This window comes from Oryzias latipes, chromosome 16 (genome assembly GCF_053564925.1).
Source record: "Oryzias latipes strain Hd-rR chromosome 16, Olatipes_Hd-rR_3.1".
Taxonomy (NCBI): Eukaryota; Metazoa; Chordata; class Actinopteri; order Beloniformes; family Adrianichthyidae; genus Oryzias; species Oryzias latipes.
In genome coordinates, this window is record NC_136252.1 from 27269415 (window position 1) to 27286604 (window position 17190).

Here is a 17190-nt window from a genome sequence, read left to right on the forward strand (position 1 = left end):
GTGTTTTAAACCAGCAAGGAGCTTCAACGGCTGGTTGGTTGGAAAACACGTAGGACACAAGGCCTGGATTTGGGCACCCTTAAAACAATTCAATCCAACAAAGAGTTAAATTAACCTTCAAATGAGGCAAAATACTCATAAACCTTTGAAGTTTTTAATGTATCTGAATGCAAAAAAAACCTTAAACATTCTGGTAGAAAATATTCAATACTTTTAAATCTAACAATTCAAAGCCCTAAAACTTTTTTCCCCTTTATTTCTCATAACTAAACACAAACGTTCTGTAAGAAATAAAACTGTCAAGTGACCGCCTAGAAGCTTGACATTTATATAAGGAAGATGAAAATGATTTGTCTGAGGTGCACAGACGGCAGATATCACATTACCAGTATTTGTCTACAGCTGACAAACTCCTCCCCCTTCTGGCCAGCTAGACAAACCCCCCTCTGCTGTCTTAACACACAGACACACTCTCACATGCAACCCCCTCTTATTTAGCCAGACAGCAAGGGTCCCCATTGCCCCTAAGCCCTTGTTAAAACCACTCCTCACCTCCAATGTCACTGGGCCATGTCTGTCATTTTGAATCCGCCCTCCCTTTCCCGCTCTTGCACAGGGGGCCAAGAGGTTAATAGGGACCGAAACAATGGTCCAACGCAGACACAACAAACAAAGGCCCGTGGGAGCAGTTTGCCTTTGGGCTGCATCTTCTCCCACCGTTTCCTGTATGTTTATCCATCTGCTCCCCCCCCCCCCTTTATCTCCATCTCTACTATTTCCACTTCTTCTCCTTCTAAACCTCATGCAGCCTGGCAGTACCTGTCAGCATCCTTGTTTCATGGATAGCCATTTATACCCATTTGAAACATTTACTGCCATTTTATTGTCTGTCATTTATATTTTAAAGGCGTTTTTTTAGGAGGCTATTAAAGTGTAAGGGAAAATGAAGTGGAAACATACTGTAATTACCACACAGTTAACAGTGGGCTAGTATAAAGAGAGGTGGAAACATTCCATTGCCGTTTCATTGTAATCGTTTCTCTGCTATGTTGTTGAGGGGGCGAAAAAGGAAAAGTTGGTCAAAAGACTTAATATGCAAAATTAAGAGAGGTTGTTAAAGTTCCTAGCTGGAAGTGCAGTTGGTTGCTTTAGTTATTAGGTATTTTGTTTGAAATAAAAGGAATGAATGAATTGTTTTTACTGTCATTAGAATAAGAACAAGTACAGCTACAAGGAAATGGCACACAATGTTTGTTTCTTTTTGATTTTATTATCTGAAAAAGAATGTTTTAAACAAAAACAAAAACAATAAAATCAGAAAAAAATATCAAATATTGTATGACAATCAGTGAAAATATCAAGTCGGTCATAATCAACTGGCAATTATAAATTCACATCATTTGAACAGAAATGGCATTGTGCTTAAAGCTGTTGTACCAATGTCATGTAGCCCATCGGGCAAACCCATGAGTGCAAAAAAAAAAAAAGGTAAGCACCGTTCCAAAAAGATCCAACGGAAGCTGGAAACTAATTTGGAAGCAGATGTTGAGATGCGAGGAGGTGCAGGTGCTCAGTGATTTATGACTTTCAAAAGACTGTATGCTACATTGGGTGGGGTTTTCTTCTTTGTGCCTTTTCTTCCTAGCTCGTCAGTGCCCATCTGGGGCAACACTGCCCCAAAATGAGCAGCTGTTTAAAGTGTCAGATAATTTACTCTCTGAAAAGTGCAATATAAAATTAAAGTGTGATATTAATTAGCTTTTCACATCAAAGCAATTCAACTAGACCTTCCTGGTCTGAATAAGACTGTGCAATTCAATAATACTTTTAAATATAAAATGTTCATACTGGTACTAAGGAACAGTGTATACTGACTGGAAAATATTTTCTACACAGTTTTTAAGTCCAATCAAATGAGCTTTGCAGAAAAAAATTAAGTGGTCATTGGATGCACTAGAGTTGCTTGTCTATTTCTCCCAAAGTCGAAAATACATATGTACACTGTGTGATATATATTTTATTAATAATCGTATTGGAGACACTTTTTTTAGACAGAAGCCAGACACATACGATATTAGAACAGAGCAAAAGACAGAGAAAGGGCAGAGGTGAGAGGAGAAAGATGGTGAAGAATACAATGAAGTGGCTTAGGAGGCTGATTCTGCCAAAATCCACCCATACACTCATACTGTGAGGTGAGGGAGAGAGGGAGTTTACTCTTTGTCTTCTGTTTGCTCAGCAACCTCACCCAGCAGGGAAGCACCTGCAGGAGAAAAGGGGTGATCGTGTGGGATGGGTGGCATGTGATGAAAGGATGGTGTAGGGATACAGATGGGGCTGGCGGAGGTCACACTGCTTGATTACATTCTCTGTGTTTTTCTAAGCTCTGCTGCTCCAATCCCATACTCCAACGCCCCCCCCCATCCCCACACACACAACCCACCCCAATGCACAAACGTAAGGTCCGATCATCTTTTGATCTAAAGGAAAAACGTTCACAGTGGTCTTTTAATTTCAATTATGCAATTTTTAAACAAAATTAAAAAAACGTATGTCATTTCTAGGACAGTTTCAGCAGTAGTTCTTGAGAAATTAACCACCTCTGAGTTGTTTGCGGGACTGTTGGAGCAGAGTAAGCCTTCTTCATTTCCCATCATCACTTTGTTCACACTCTCTCCCGCTAGCTTATAGCCCCCAACAACCCCAAGCTAACTTTAGCGGTGCAACAAAAATGGTAAGCAATATCAGGGAGATCCAGACGAGTTTTTAGCATCTGGCTCAAAACCGTCTGATCCCAGATGCTATCTCGGATGAGAAAAATGAAGATGTATATGGACCTATTTGTTTGGAACTGGCTCTATCAGAATGGAGAGGAGCAGTGAGCTTGTGGCCTGTCAATTGTAAATTCTATGTAAAAGCTACACGCTTTTTCAAACTGCTTTTTTGCCTGATCCTGATTCACAACAATTTAAATAAAGAAATACTAGGAAATTGAATTTTAGGCTATGTCTAAATTCCTTCACTTCACTATATAGTGCATTCGCCACACTGTCTAAATCTACTATTTCTAAATGAACTGCCCTAGAAATTTCCTAGAAGTCTTTGTGAAAAACCAGTGGGCTTCAATGCTCAGCTAGATTGGCTCATATGGGCCATAATGTATTGCGTTTGAACAATTTTTGCTGGAAAAAATTATTTAAATGTATTTTATTCAATAGAACATTGTTTTCATCATCGGAACACAGGGGGTTCATAAATAATCATTGCAAAATGCTTTTATTGATTAGGTTTTAACTTTGGGAAATCAGTGACATCATATTTGCCGTTAAGAAAAAGTAGAGAACATGGGATGCGAATTGCATCCAAAATTCAGGTCACTAGAAAGTCCCACACTATATAGTCTGTCAGTAAATAGGGATTAGGATGAGAATTCGGACAAAGCCTTAATCTTGTATTTTTTTATATGTCCTCTATCATAAGAAAAAAATGCTACAAAAGCATGTTAAAAACAATTTTTTTTTAATGAGTCTATAGTTGAACAGGCGTCCAAACATGACTTCAAAACACAAATGTATATCAATACTCCACAACCCCTCGAGGCAAGTTATCAGGGGGTGTCCTCTCCCAACATGTCCTCCCTGTCCCCCATCCCTCGATTTCACTCCTCCATCGTGTTTTCTCAGAGTCAGCAACAAAATGGACGGTCAAGAAAAAAGACTAGCAAAAAAAAAAAAAGAGAAAAAAGACTATCGATTAGCCTTCAGAGCTCCATGTGGGCCACTTTAAATCGATTATGAATGAGAGAGCAGCAAAGCACCAGCCATGTTCATTCTCTTCCCTCTCTCCCTCTGTCTCTCCAGGGTCCTTTGTCCATAAAGAGACGATATAATGGCCCTTTGAGACAGAGCAAAGGAGGGAGAGAAGAGGGAGGTAGGAGATGAACGAGAGAGGCAAGGGACGATACGGAGAAGGAATATCAGGAGCTGGTGGGGTGATGGCGTCTTCAGAGGGAAAGGAGAGTTTAGGCATTGCAGATTGGGTGGGGGGGGGGTATGCAGAGAGATGGTGAAAGGGGGAGAGAAGAGGTAAAGAAAGACACCAAGGCAAGAAGAGAAAGTCTCAATGACAAAAGGTCGGGGCAGCAGGGCTTAAGGCGACAGGGACCAAAGGGAGCAGCGGGATAATCTGCTAAAGCCCAGAAAGGAGAGATTCAGCATGCGCGCCACCCTCGTAGGGCCTAAGAGCAAATTTGCACATAAATAAGGAGCCAACTTTGCTTTGAACGGGAGGTCGAGGGAGAAAGCATCAAAAAAGAGGAGTCATAGATACAGAGCAAAGTGCTGGAGCCACAGCTGCTTGCCGGCTGGTAGCTGCCGGACGCAGGCAGAGTTCAGCACTTCAAGCTTCACAAGGGAGTTTATTCCTTCCTAATGTTTGAGATGAAAAACAAAAACAAAAGATATTTATCATTTATTCCCCCCACCAGCCAAGTTTTTCCTATTCTCCTTAGCTGGAGGCTGTTAGCTTTCAGAGATTCCTGGTCAAAACTCCTTCTGTCTTCTGCATTAACCCTTTTGAACAGTGGGGATCTCTGAGAAATCAAGGCTGTGATGACATTAAAGCTAAAAAAGTCAAAATAATTTACATTTTGTACATTTGTGGTGCAGAAAAACAATTTAAAAATACATGCAAACTGAACAAAAATGCATTAAAATAGTTGATGTTACTTGACTAGATTAATATTATCATTTGGACGCTATATGATATTTTCCCCACTACAGGTCACATCATCAATGAATGGTCTATTTTCGAAATAATGTAATATACAAGGCGCACTAAACTATAAGAAGCATTAAGCAAGAAAAAAAAGAGTCAGAGATGAGTTTGTAAGTCAGTCAGTTTTTAACTGGGTTTACAGTAACTGTAGAACTTCTTTGTAACACACAATTAGCATATTCACAATTCCTGTACCTCCTAATTTTGTGTGCAACACGTTAAAAAAAAACTCACTGATAGCACTAAAACCGACATGACTAACTCCCAACGCCGTTAACACGTATAACAAAACACAGTCCGACACCACTGGACCTTAGCCATCTATGTATTCACAATAACAGCCAATCAAACATTTTGACAGAGCGGAGTTTACAGTGTTCCCTCATTGTTCCCGATGCTTACATTCTAAAAATAACCCGCGATAGGTGAAATGGTGCAAAGTAAGATCATAGATGTTTAATGGCAGTAAAACTCAATACACAGTTTATAGACTTTTCTCAGACGAGTATTTTTACACATTTCTCTCTTGTTTAACCTCCCAGTTCAAATCTTTAAAGAAAAATAAGTCTAGCATTTTAGAATGAAAACAAATATCTGCTCAAGATCGAAGATTTATGTAACTCTGGCCAACTCTGGCTGAACTTATGGGAACACTGGACGGAGGAGACAGCCAATGTGAATGCAGAACACAGTGCTTGGTTCAAACTAAATAAATAAACATGAAAAAGTGCACTGAAAAAAACTGAGCACAGATTTTTAGAGGAATACTTAGAATGGTGTGAAAGTCCCCTTTGGGGTTTCTTTTCGCGAGGAATGGACATTATAATACAATTAAAAGCTGAAAAAATTATTTTGCACGGTACTGGCCCTTTAAGGCTTTTTAAGTGTGTTTTACAGTGCAGAAAATATGGTATTTCTTAAAACCATTTTTAAAAAAACTCACATTTATGATGTGCTGATCCTGAAATGTTACATAAAACTAATTAACTTTATGGAAATAATAGACCCTTGAAAACGGTGTTCTAAAATTTGCGTTTGTTTTATAGTCTCCATTCAGTCAAGCTTACTGTCTGTTTTTGGGAGAGGACATCTTGCAAAGTCCAACAATTCAAGAAATGAAGGGCTGAGCTACTGAGTTCAGTTTTTATCGATCAGCCTTGGAAGTTATGAACCTGCTGTCATTTCCCTTTTAAGAACAGCTCAATAGGTATTGACTGCAGATGAAAAGCATGTGCAAGTATGGTGTGCTTTAAGAACAGAACAAAAAGAAGAGACAACAATCACTCAATGAGGTTAGCATATGGACCCTTAACATGCATGCTCATCAGTGCACACATATGAAAACACAAAGACTGGGGCTTGGACAATAAATTCACACCCAGATGCTGACCTGCATTATTTTATGTCACGGCAAGGTTGACATAGGCATGCAGCTAACCAAACCCTTTGAAACACTACCCAGTAGCACAATTGTCTTACCAAAAGTCACTTCAATCCAACAAATCTAATGGGCAGTGCAGATGGGTGTGCATATACCTAACTGGCATATACTAAACATCTCATCAGTCATTTTCATCAAACAGGCCTCAGTCACATATAATTTTGCATAAACCTTTTTTCTTGGTTGGTTCTAGTTTGCATGTTCACCACATAACTTCAGTTTTCTCCAGACACTCCACCTTTCTCCCACTGTCCAAAGACATGCGTCTTAAGTCAATTAGTGACTAGATTGTCCCTTGGTGTGAATGTGGGTGTGTGCAGTTGTTTTTTCTCTTTGTGGCCGGGGTACCATCCTGGGCGTGCCTCACCTTTGCACAACAGTGCAAAGTGGGATATGCTCCAGCAACCCTGTGACTCTAAAATTGATTAAGAGAGTTTTGAATATGGATAAAAGGTTCTGAAATTATCAACAACAACAAAAAGTTTTGTCTTCAGGACGTGTTCCGAACAGTTAGAAGTGTTTTTGCCTCAATTGAGAGAACTGATTGATCTATCTTGTTTTAAAATTAAGACATATGGATCATAAATGACTTTGGAATAGAAACATAAACCCTCGTTTTCAATATGAGGGCATTCATATGCAAAAAACTAGACAAAGAGGATCAAAGACATAGTCATGGTGGTGAGGCAACAACATGCTAAAAGGAAAAAGAAAACCTAAGCACTTAAAAAATGTGTGGATTTACAATATGCAGGAAACTTCGAGTGAGCCAACAGTTTTTGGGGTGTTGTTTATTGTGAAAAAGGAAAACCATGATAGAAGCAGAGTAAGGTTATTAGGGATTTGGACCAAAGATTTTGGAAGATGACCAGCAAACACAACAGTTATCATACACTAGCCTGCACTCTCAATGACAGCATAAACAGTAGCTGCATACTGAGTAGTGCCCATTACCAGCAATACTAAGAGGTTTCACAATAATTTGTTTTAAACAAAGGGGATCTTCTTTTGAATTACCATTTGAATGCTTTTTTTTCAATGTAAAAACAAAATATATAAATGCATCTTTTTTTAATATGTCTACTCTATTATTTTTCGGAAAAGAGAGTTCCAGATAAACCCTGTGTTCATTACTATTTAAGTCTAATATATACCCTATCTATGCAATCACAAAAGACTACATCAATTTGCTGCCACTATAAAGGAGTCTAAATTGAAGAAAGTCAAATTTGAATCAGGGGGACATATACTTCAGGTCCTAATTGTTAAATATCTCTAATTTCTTTGAATGGGAAAAGCCATTGGGTTCAAAGTCAGTGCAAAATTCAGCACTACTGTTAAGTGAAAAATAAACAAAAGGTGATTTTTTTTTCCCTGTGGAAAGTGTTAAAGAAAAGCTGAGGTAAAGAGGGAAAGTGAGGAAGAGGAGTGACAGTATTGGAATGTTAGGATTTGTAAAGGAGGCATGAAGCCTTGTCATTGTCCAGCCCTAAAGTTGTCATGACATTGACAGGCATGTGCTGCCCACTGAGCTCCATTCAGATCACAAATACCCTATGACATGTAAACGAAGAAAAGGCTCCAGGCTTTCCTAATCCCGGCTCATTCGCGTTCCATGTTCTGCAGTTTCAAACCATCCTTGGCAGATTTTCACGGTAGAGTCTTTCCACAAACCTTAAACCTCCATTCAACACTAAAGAGAAAGTGTGGCTGCAATTAGATCAGGAACCTTTTGATATTGAAAGACATTTTCACTGCTAAACACATTTCAACCTTCTTTTAAAAAAAAAAACTAAAAAAAAACTATTATCTCTTTAAACTCAGTCTAATATACAATCTGCAATTGTTTGAGTTATCCATCCTCACTTTTCTTTATATCATGTTCATTTCACAAATGGTCCAAGTGTATCGTGAACAACCATATTTGTGCAGCAATGAAAGCACAAAGGGTGGGGGTAAAATACGAATTAAGGGAACTCAAAAAAGAAATACAGGATGAAAGGTAGATGGCAACCTCCTCCAGCATTTTACATAGAGGAGCTTCCACTGAAAAGGAACCAAACTTTGAACTGCTGCCATCTGATGCCATTCCTCTCCCTTAGACAGAGGCATTTAGCTGAAGGCACAGAGGGAGCAAATCCACACCAGAACTAAGTCTCTCTGAAGAATGGAAAAGCAGGAAGACAACAACTAAGCATGTTAGTTTCACCTCAACCAATATGTATCTGTTTTGGCAGGGGAATGAAAGATGAGTGGCCTTTGCAAGAGCCAGACAATTACAACAGAGCAGCAGTCTTGTTTCTAACACAAATAGCACCATACCAAGAATCACAAGTGATGGGAAGCAAATGTGAAAGCTGCCATTGGTTTTTTGTGATGAGCAAAAGAATGTGGGTATTTACTGCATGTTATCTCAAAACGCAAACACATTAGGTTCATTCAGCACATACAGCACAAGGTTCAATCTCTCTACCCATTCAACTTGGGCTTTTTCATCATTTTGGTTGTGTTTGAGGGAAATTATCCTATTTAGATTGGTTTCCAGTCTGTAAGGTCTGAGAACCTTTATGATGAAATTCTTCACTACAGATGAAATTCCAGAAAGAATGCACTCTTAATTTAAAGGCAGTTGCTGCACGGTGCCTTGTGTACAAAGCAAAAGGTATACTTTGTTTTTACCTCCCTGTTGCCTACTCACACATCCTAATTACAAGATATATTGGTGTCTTTGAGCAGCAAATGTGATCTCTAATCTGTCTCTGTGCTTAGGCATACAACCATCTGCTGAGCAGTTTACTTCAGCTTTGATAGCAACAGCGTCAACACCAAGCCCTAATGGGGTGCATGACCATGAGATCTGAGGACAGGCCTTCAATATCCATCTCCCCATTGCATCGCAAATCTCATGTAGTATTACCATGAGCCTAGGAAACAGGGGTAAGCCACTCAATGTTTGCAATGTTCAGTCGCATAGCAAATAGGATTTTTTAAGATTTGTATTTGTGTGAGAGTGTGCACTTGTGTGTGCAAGCATTATTCTGTGTACACCAAATGTGAATACAGGTTTTTTATATAATTTGTAAGGACTGCACAGAGGTTTCTCACAAGTCTTTTTCAGAAGTTCCGAGAATGTCATTATGCATGTGCATTAGTTTGTAATCACCTCTATGCAAGCACATGGTGAAATGCTGTTTACTATTTTTTTTTTTTTTTTTTGTGGCAAGAATGCATGACGTCATCCAAAGCTGTGGGAGTAAAAAAAAAAGATTGCAAATGGTTGAGTAGAGACAGCGCCGGGGTTATATAGTGGCCAACCGGGGAGCTGTTTAGTTTTATGTTAATTAGAAGGGTTTACACAGAACTGTATTGACAGTTAACATGCCCTTCAAGGTGTTCTTTGTGGTTCAGCACTTCTGTCAAGACAGAGGCAGTCATTTTGCTTCACCTTTATTTATATGCTTGACTACTCAGACCATTATGGAACATTGTGGGGTCCCAATAATAGATGTAGATGCAGATTACCCAGCCAGGTGTCTGGACCCTCAATGACTCATCCAATTGGGATTTTTGGCGTATATTGCTTGTGAAAACAGAGGATAAAGGACATTTTTTCCATAAAGAGTGAATTGTAAAACATTTTGTGCACATATTTGACATTTGACCAAAAGAAGTTAAAAATGAAAGGTATTGATCAGGACACATATGTCTTTCTTTTGCCCTGTCCAGCAAATGAACACACAGATTGCAGCCGAGGGCCTCTTGTGATGTTCACATGTGTCTGAGGAACTTTTCACGCATGTACCACGATTGTACAACTTTTATATTGTATAAAGAGTGCACAGATCACATTAAATGATGTAACTGATGCACTAATTACCAATTAATTGCATATAAAGTGAATAATCACACACAAGTCATGCATGATTGGCCTATTGTGTGATGGGTATATAAATTGGCCAATCTTTCACCCCTCCAGCAGTCTATACCAAGTAGATCATGTCTCTAGCGAGGCTGTGACCACGCGGGAGGTGGCCAGGTGCGGCAGGCGCAGATGAAATTCTGGATGTGTGCCGGGCTGGACCCGCGGCAGGTGCTGACGCGATGTAATTTCTACCCAGTGCTCTGAATGTCAAAGTGAAGAAGTTCAATAAACATGTTCTTTGTGTGATTACTTCTTCCTTAGTTTTAATGTTGTTCATTACTGATACATTTGTAAAATTTTTACGTAAAAACCACAACTTTTCTCACTTTTTCCATGTATATTCACGTATGACAAGTTTTCCTGCATGCAATATGTGCAAAATATGTGACATGGCCTTGAGGCAAAAAAGTGTGTTTCATCTGAATTCATAAACATAGTTGCTGGGTGTTTTGATAAGTGTAGTGTGAGTGTCAGTGCCATTTCATGTCTAATTGGTTGGGCAGGCATCTCTAGACGGGACTGGAGAGGGTTTTCCACTTCAAGATCAGAGAACTGAAAAAGCAGCAGAGTCTTCCATCACAACACCAAGGTCACCTGTCACTTAGCACCCTTCGACCACTGTGCATGTTTGATTTGGTTGACACATTAACAGACAACTGTGACATTTAGTTGTGGATGCTGGGACGACTATGCCCTTTAAACTCCATCTTCATACTCAACAATCCTGTGATTCTGCCAAGGCTGCAACAGGCCATGTTTTACAAGTTTAATCACCAATTAGTTGGTCATTAAAAATGCATTGGAATCAATTTGTATTTAACATAAGGTGAAGTGGAACAATACCACAGTAGCATTTGTTGATGTACAACAACTCTACACCCTATTAATCAAATCCATGTAAAACTCATTATGCAGCCACTAAATTAGCATCAGCATTTCTGCACTCTATGGAATCACTGAGGGTCTTGTACAACAAACATTGTCATTTTCAGTCAATAGGACAAGAAATACCTCCTAGTAAAAGGAACATGACACAGTACAACGTGTCTGAATAAAGTCACAATGCTAATATTAACTTGGCTGAGAAATGTCAGGCTATTAGGTGCTGCTTTATGGCAACAGCTAATCATTTAGAATAACTGAAGTTTTGTACAAGAACAAGATCTTGTTATTTCCCCTTTTCTGCCTTGGTAGCCTCCCTTCAAAGTGTTCATGTGTGAATGCTGCAAATCTGGTACCTCTTTTTAATGTAACCTATTACTATCATAGTATAACCTACAAATAATTGAAAAGGACAATGCTTGCTGGTACAAGCTAAGACTAAGAATGTTAAATGTAATTTTTCAAATCTGTCCTATTTTAACTGAAAATATTTATCAAACTACTGCATATTTTGGTCATGAACTAGTAGTGTTATCAAAAGGATGGTCTTTCTAATCACTGGAGTTATTTAGAGTCTATTTTTCTAAAATCTTATTCACCCTTGTATCTTGGTCAAGTTGGCAAAGTCAATGACCCAAAGTTCAAAATGCCTGTGTGACCCAACTGTGTGACCCAGAGGTGGCTGACAAGAGGCCAAGCAGATACTTCACATCTGTACTGGATCTTTAATAAATCCACAAACCTGTTCATTATACAATAAAGATGATTTAGTTTTGGAACTCTACCCAACTACAACCAGCCTCAACTTCATCGGCCTTTTGATTCATCATAGACCACAGTATTGCATGGAGCACATTTGCCTCAACAACTTGAAATTGGTAGAAAAGGACTTTAATCAGGGAGGATTTACACATATCTTTCTTTCTTTGTTTTTGTTTTTGTTTTAAATGTGTACAATTTATGGCTACGTGTATTTGTTTGTGATAACCTGTGTGCATCTCAGTTGCATTGATTTAAACATTGTCAGAACAAAGAGTTTTGACATTGCTGTTTTTGTATTTCCTGTGTATCTTATGAGTGGCTTAATTACTTGCTTTCACTTACATTAGTTGTGGAACAGATAATATTGTGTTTTCCAAGGGCATCTATAGGTCCATAAGTTTCAAAGGGTTACCAACAATCACACGATGTACACATGCTCACTAGTGCCAAATGTGTTTTCCTCGCCTGTGCTACAATTTGCTGGCATGCTAATGCAGGTACGGGAAGCTCTTTTCTGCTCTCATCATCTATGAAAAGCCTGGCACTATAGAAAAATAATGATGTGCCGTCCTGTTGGCTCATTTATCAGCATGTTTTACAACAGGCACCGGGTGGAAGTAATTAAACTCTGCCATCATTACAATGAGCTAGGCCCCCTCTTAATAGACACCCAATGAGACACTAGAGGCTTGGCTGGTAATTGTAGCTACAACTATTTCTATCTCTTTTTGTGTGTGTTTGCAAGCAGGCACATGTCTATCTATAACAGTCATCTTGTTTAATGTGTTGTTTTAATTAGCTGGGAAAATACTATGATAAGTATTAAATAGGAAAACATGAGAGTAATTTAGAGAGAACAGATTAGAGTCTTTGATTCTAAGCATTTGGCACCTATAACAATAAATAAGGGAAATGAACCCGTTCTCTAGTCAAGGTAATAAATTCAGTAACAACTGGAGCTGGGAAATAAAGAGAAAAACAGACGTAATTTGTTGTATGGCATCAAATTCATTTGTTGATCATTTAACTTGAGGGATTTGATAACTAGTCCTTGTCTTGTTAGTTTTTTTTTTTTTTTTTTTAACAGTGGTTTGCACTTTGAGTTGACTTTTTTTTTAACCATATGAAGAAACCATCTCTGGTACTGCTCAATGGGCAAAACTTTCTTCCCTTTTGCTAACACATCTTGTTTGTTAGATACATTTCTCATCTCATTTCCACTTTATAAAAAAAAAGGTCAGCATTAAAACTGAATTGCAAATGTTTAGTGTTGCTAAAAAAGAAGTAAAAGTTGTCTAAAAAACAACAATCCATTTTTTCTAGGGGTTTTTCCTTACCATGAGGGAGGGTCTAAGGGCAGGGATGCCCAGTTTCGTTTAGTCTGTTTAGTTTGTTCAGTTTGGTATTTTCCTATTGAATTCTAGTCATAATCCTTTTAATTGTATGTTTACTTTACAATTATGAAGTCCATTGAGATGACTGTTGTTGGGATTTTGGGCTATACAAATAAAATTGAATTTAATTGAATTGAAATGCTCCTCCAGTGGGAAATAAATAAATAAATACATTGAGTTTACAGAAAAAGTACTTTGTCTTGTATTTTATTTTATTTTTTTTCTTTGGTGGTGCACTGAAGCATTGCAATACTTCGTTCAATTTTGGTCTGTTCTGCTTTTCATCACACAAACTCACCATTTACAGCCTCTGTGTTTCACCTGTATGACAGTTCTTCTCCTGAGCTGATTTAATATGGTCTTCTCACAACATGTGCTTTTACCTTAATGTCCATTCAACAACAGTTTTCCAGATAAACAAAAACTGTTATGTTTTTTTAGATTAATTTAAAGGTCTGCCAAGGGCATTTGTAAAAGCAACAATTTAAGTTGAAGACAAAATCACTGTCTTTTATCTGGTCTCCAGTTTTATTTGTAGGTGATTGAATAAAAAAAGGTTATTTTAAAGAGTTGTAAGCTTTTTAAAAGTTTATTCTATGCGTAGCAAATGAGAGTTAGACTTTAAAATGTAATATGGAATGCAAAGAGCTGCATTTAAGATATGGATATAGAATTTTCATTGGAGTTTACCCACACCAACCTGGAAAAGGATTTCTGGAGATCTGATCTTTCTCAGAAGAGAAAAAGAGAAAGAAAATTCCTTTGTCTTTTTGTTCACATAAATAATGTCTATAGATAGTCTAACACTAATAAAAAAAAAAATCTGCAATAACAGTTTTAGAGCACAAATTGATTTACTCTGTGCACCATCTTCCAGCTGTAGAGCAATATGGCCCAGTGCAATGTAAAGTCCTACTTTTTTCTTCTTAAAGGAGTGTGCTTGAGTATAATTACAAGAATAACCACCCAAGTTCAACTGTTTCTAAAACTATTCTTTACTTTCATTATAAAGAAAAATTCCAATAAAACAAATTCAATATAGGCCATTCTTTTGAACAAATTAAATGAGTCAGGCAGACTGACTTGGTTGGGCTGAGGTATTTCTAGCTTATCTGTCTTACTGAAACCGTGATGGGCACTTTTCTCAAGGATACACCTGCTATTAAGATGCCTGATTGGAGATTTATATTAGATCACTTGCCAGTCCACAATGTGATGTGGTTCCTGTACCATACCTGCACAATTTAGTATCACTTACAGCTCTAATGGCACAATTACCCTTCACCACCAGCACTAATAGTGCTCTAAATGATCCTTTTGACGTAGGGCCGATGTTGCGACCCTCATACACGATCAATTCAAAGCCTTATATAGCTCCCTCCCTTGTCTGCAGTCAGCCATCCAAAGGGGGCTGATCGCTAGATATCGATTAGGCCCATAACCCCAAATGCTAACCCCACTTTCTAACACCAACCTTACCTCCACTTATCAATCATAATCAAACAGGCTTAGACTAGCCCTTTTGCAATGTACCAATTAGATAGTAAGCAGGTCTGGGGATGGGGACAGTGGTAGTGGGACAGGCGCAAACAGCAGAATACACAGCAGTATCCAGGGAGGATGTAAACATCCATTAGTGGTTAACCGTCCCTACTCCTTTTTTTCTCCCCAAAGCTCTCTCATTAGTGCAGGGAGCCCTGACGGGTAAACAGCACTAATGGGAATAGCCTATCAATAAGCACTCCACGTGTTAACAGGAACTGTTGGCAATGGGACCTTACAAACAGACCAAGAGCTATAAAGAGTGCAAAGGGATGAATTCTCTAATAAAAAATAAGAAGAGCAACAAACAAGGAAGGATACATTTGTTATTATAGAGGAGCTCCTGGACGTTTTGGCTTAATGTACAAGGAAAAATGCTGTAGAAGGAAACCCACTGAAGCCCCAAGATCTGAGACTTCATCTAATGATATATGATCAGAACTGTGTGGAAAGTCACTTTGAAGTGTCTGCGATTATGTTGGCACACTTGCCAAATGCAGGGCAGGCTTCTTCAAGTCATGACCCCAGGTGTTTCACAGCATTTATTTATGGCTGCATGTTTTGAACTGCAGATTGTGCAACAGTCCTTGGGGTTAATGCTTACACTTTGTGTAACCCTACGTAAAATATTGAGAAAAACTAGAAGCGACAGTCTGCTATTGACATATACTAAGAATGAACATGAGAAAAAGAGACGGGATGTGCAGAGAAACTGGGAAAGGGTGGGGGACCTGGGAAAGATAGGAGAATTTTATTTATGTTAAGAGCAGGTTCACTCTGAGTTCACCTTATTATATGTCTCTGAGCAATGACAACCACATTAATGTGTGTGATCTACAAGAATATGTCTGTACAAAACTTCATGCTTTTGCTAACAAAAGGTTTTGTATCTTAGCCTAAAGCATTTGTACATTTGGGTTCCTTAGGTGAGGATCAACCAATGGGCAGTAAAATCTTAGAGAGGACAAAACGGGATGCCCTACATGGTGCACCACTGTGAATGCTTGTCAGAGGCACATTGGTACTGCTGTGGGGCATTAAACCAGCCATTCGACTCCAGTGGATAAGCCCAATAGTATACAAATTACATCCAGGCATAACTTTTACAGCTTGAATTTGTTTTTCCAAAGCGAGACAGATAAATAGACAGCACATACATTAGTGTAGTGTGTCTGCACCCTTATAGTTGTCTGGGGCTCATTTCAGGTAAATACTTCAGAATGCATCAGCTTATCTTTGCTTGCTTATGTGACATGGAACAGATTTCTGAAATTCAAATGTGGATTTATGCAGATAAAACGATGTGTATTTAAATAAAATCTGGAGCAATAATCATCTTGCAGGACACTGTGATAAATGGCTTAAGGCTCGGGTCTAATCTGTTTTTAAGATCACACCATTTTTTCTGCTGTGTACAAAATATTTATTTTATAAATACCTGATTTAAAAGAAATTGTAAAAAGAAGAAAATGATGGAATAGTCTCCAAAAAACAGCAACCAAAAAAGCAGGATATTCAGGGAATTTGAAACTAATCCAGCAGTTGAAAGAAAATATGGATGATGGCTGCAGCAAAGTGAAGACTTTATAATCAGTTTTTAGGTGCAATTGTGTCACTACAAATATTTGGAGTCTTTTGCACCAAGACTAGGCTCACCCTTAGCTCTGCATTAGACCTACCGTGGCATAATCACATGGACTGACCTCCCACAGGTCGCCTGAGCAAAGGCCCTCTAAAGATCAATATTCATTCTTTTAGATCTGTCATCCGCTTTTGACATTATCGACCATGTTCTGTGTCTGCTCTCCCCCACTTTTCTTCTCCTTACCCTTACCAAAACCCCTGTATCTGTGCTTGAGTCTGGCCTGTATTTACTTGTTCGGACAGATCTGAAAGCTTTTATTGTTTTTGAACTCTGTAAATTTCTCATATTTTTCACAGGGGTTATCTTATCTTTTTCTGAAGTCATTTTTGTAAGCCAAATAATAAAAAGAGAGGAGACTACTTCAAAAGTTTGGCCAAAAAAAATTTAACTTGAACTTAAGGCAGAGATTTATGAAAATCAGGCAAGTGGAAATCCCAACAGCAGAAGATGGTCATCAAAGTTTTGATGCTTAGGCACCAAATGCAATTTAGGAGGCCTCAATAATTGTGAATACTTTAAAAGCTAAATTAAATAGAGAAATTGAATTACTGCCATTTAGAGTAAATCTTTTTGTTCTTTTCTTATTAATGTGAGCCCTGACATAAAGTTATTGTAGTCTTATTCTTCTTGCTGATTTACAGTAACTGAGTCAAGGAACGCCTGCAGTTCTTCACACATTATTTTGCTTCTTTCTTCACCTCCTGTTGGAGTTTTTTTTTTGTATTCTTGAAGTCATGTTGGTACATTATTTAATTTAGTTTTAGCAATACACCACCTGAATCAAAGAAGTTACATTATTAGATAACTAAGTTCAAAAATAAAACTT

At 38.3% G+C, this 17190-nt stretch overlaps 1 long non-coding RNA gene across 1 annotated transcript in view; it reads right to left on the reverse strand.

Moving 5' to 3' along the window:
* Positions 1–1918: 1918 nt before the first annotated feature.
* LOC144984427 (uncharacterized) overlaps positions 1919–17190 on the reverse strand; it is a 123163-nt gene continuing 107891 nt past the window's right edge. The window contains exon 3 of the long non-coding RNA XR_013648083.1: positions 1919–2263. This is a non-coding gene — a long non-coding RNA (uncharacterized LOC144984427). The remainder of the gene's footprint in view (positions 2264–17190) is intronic.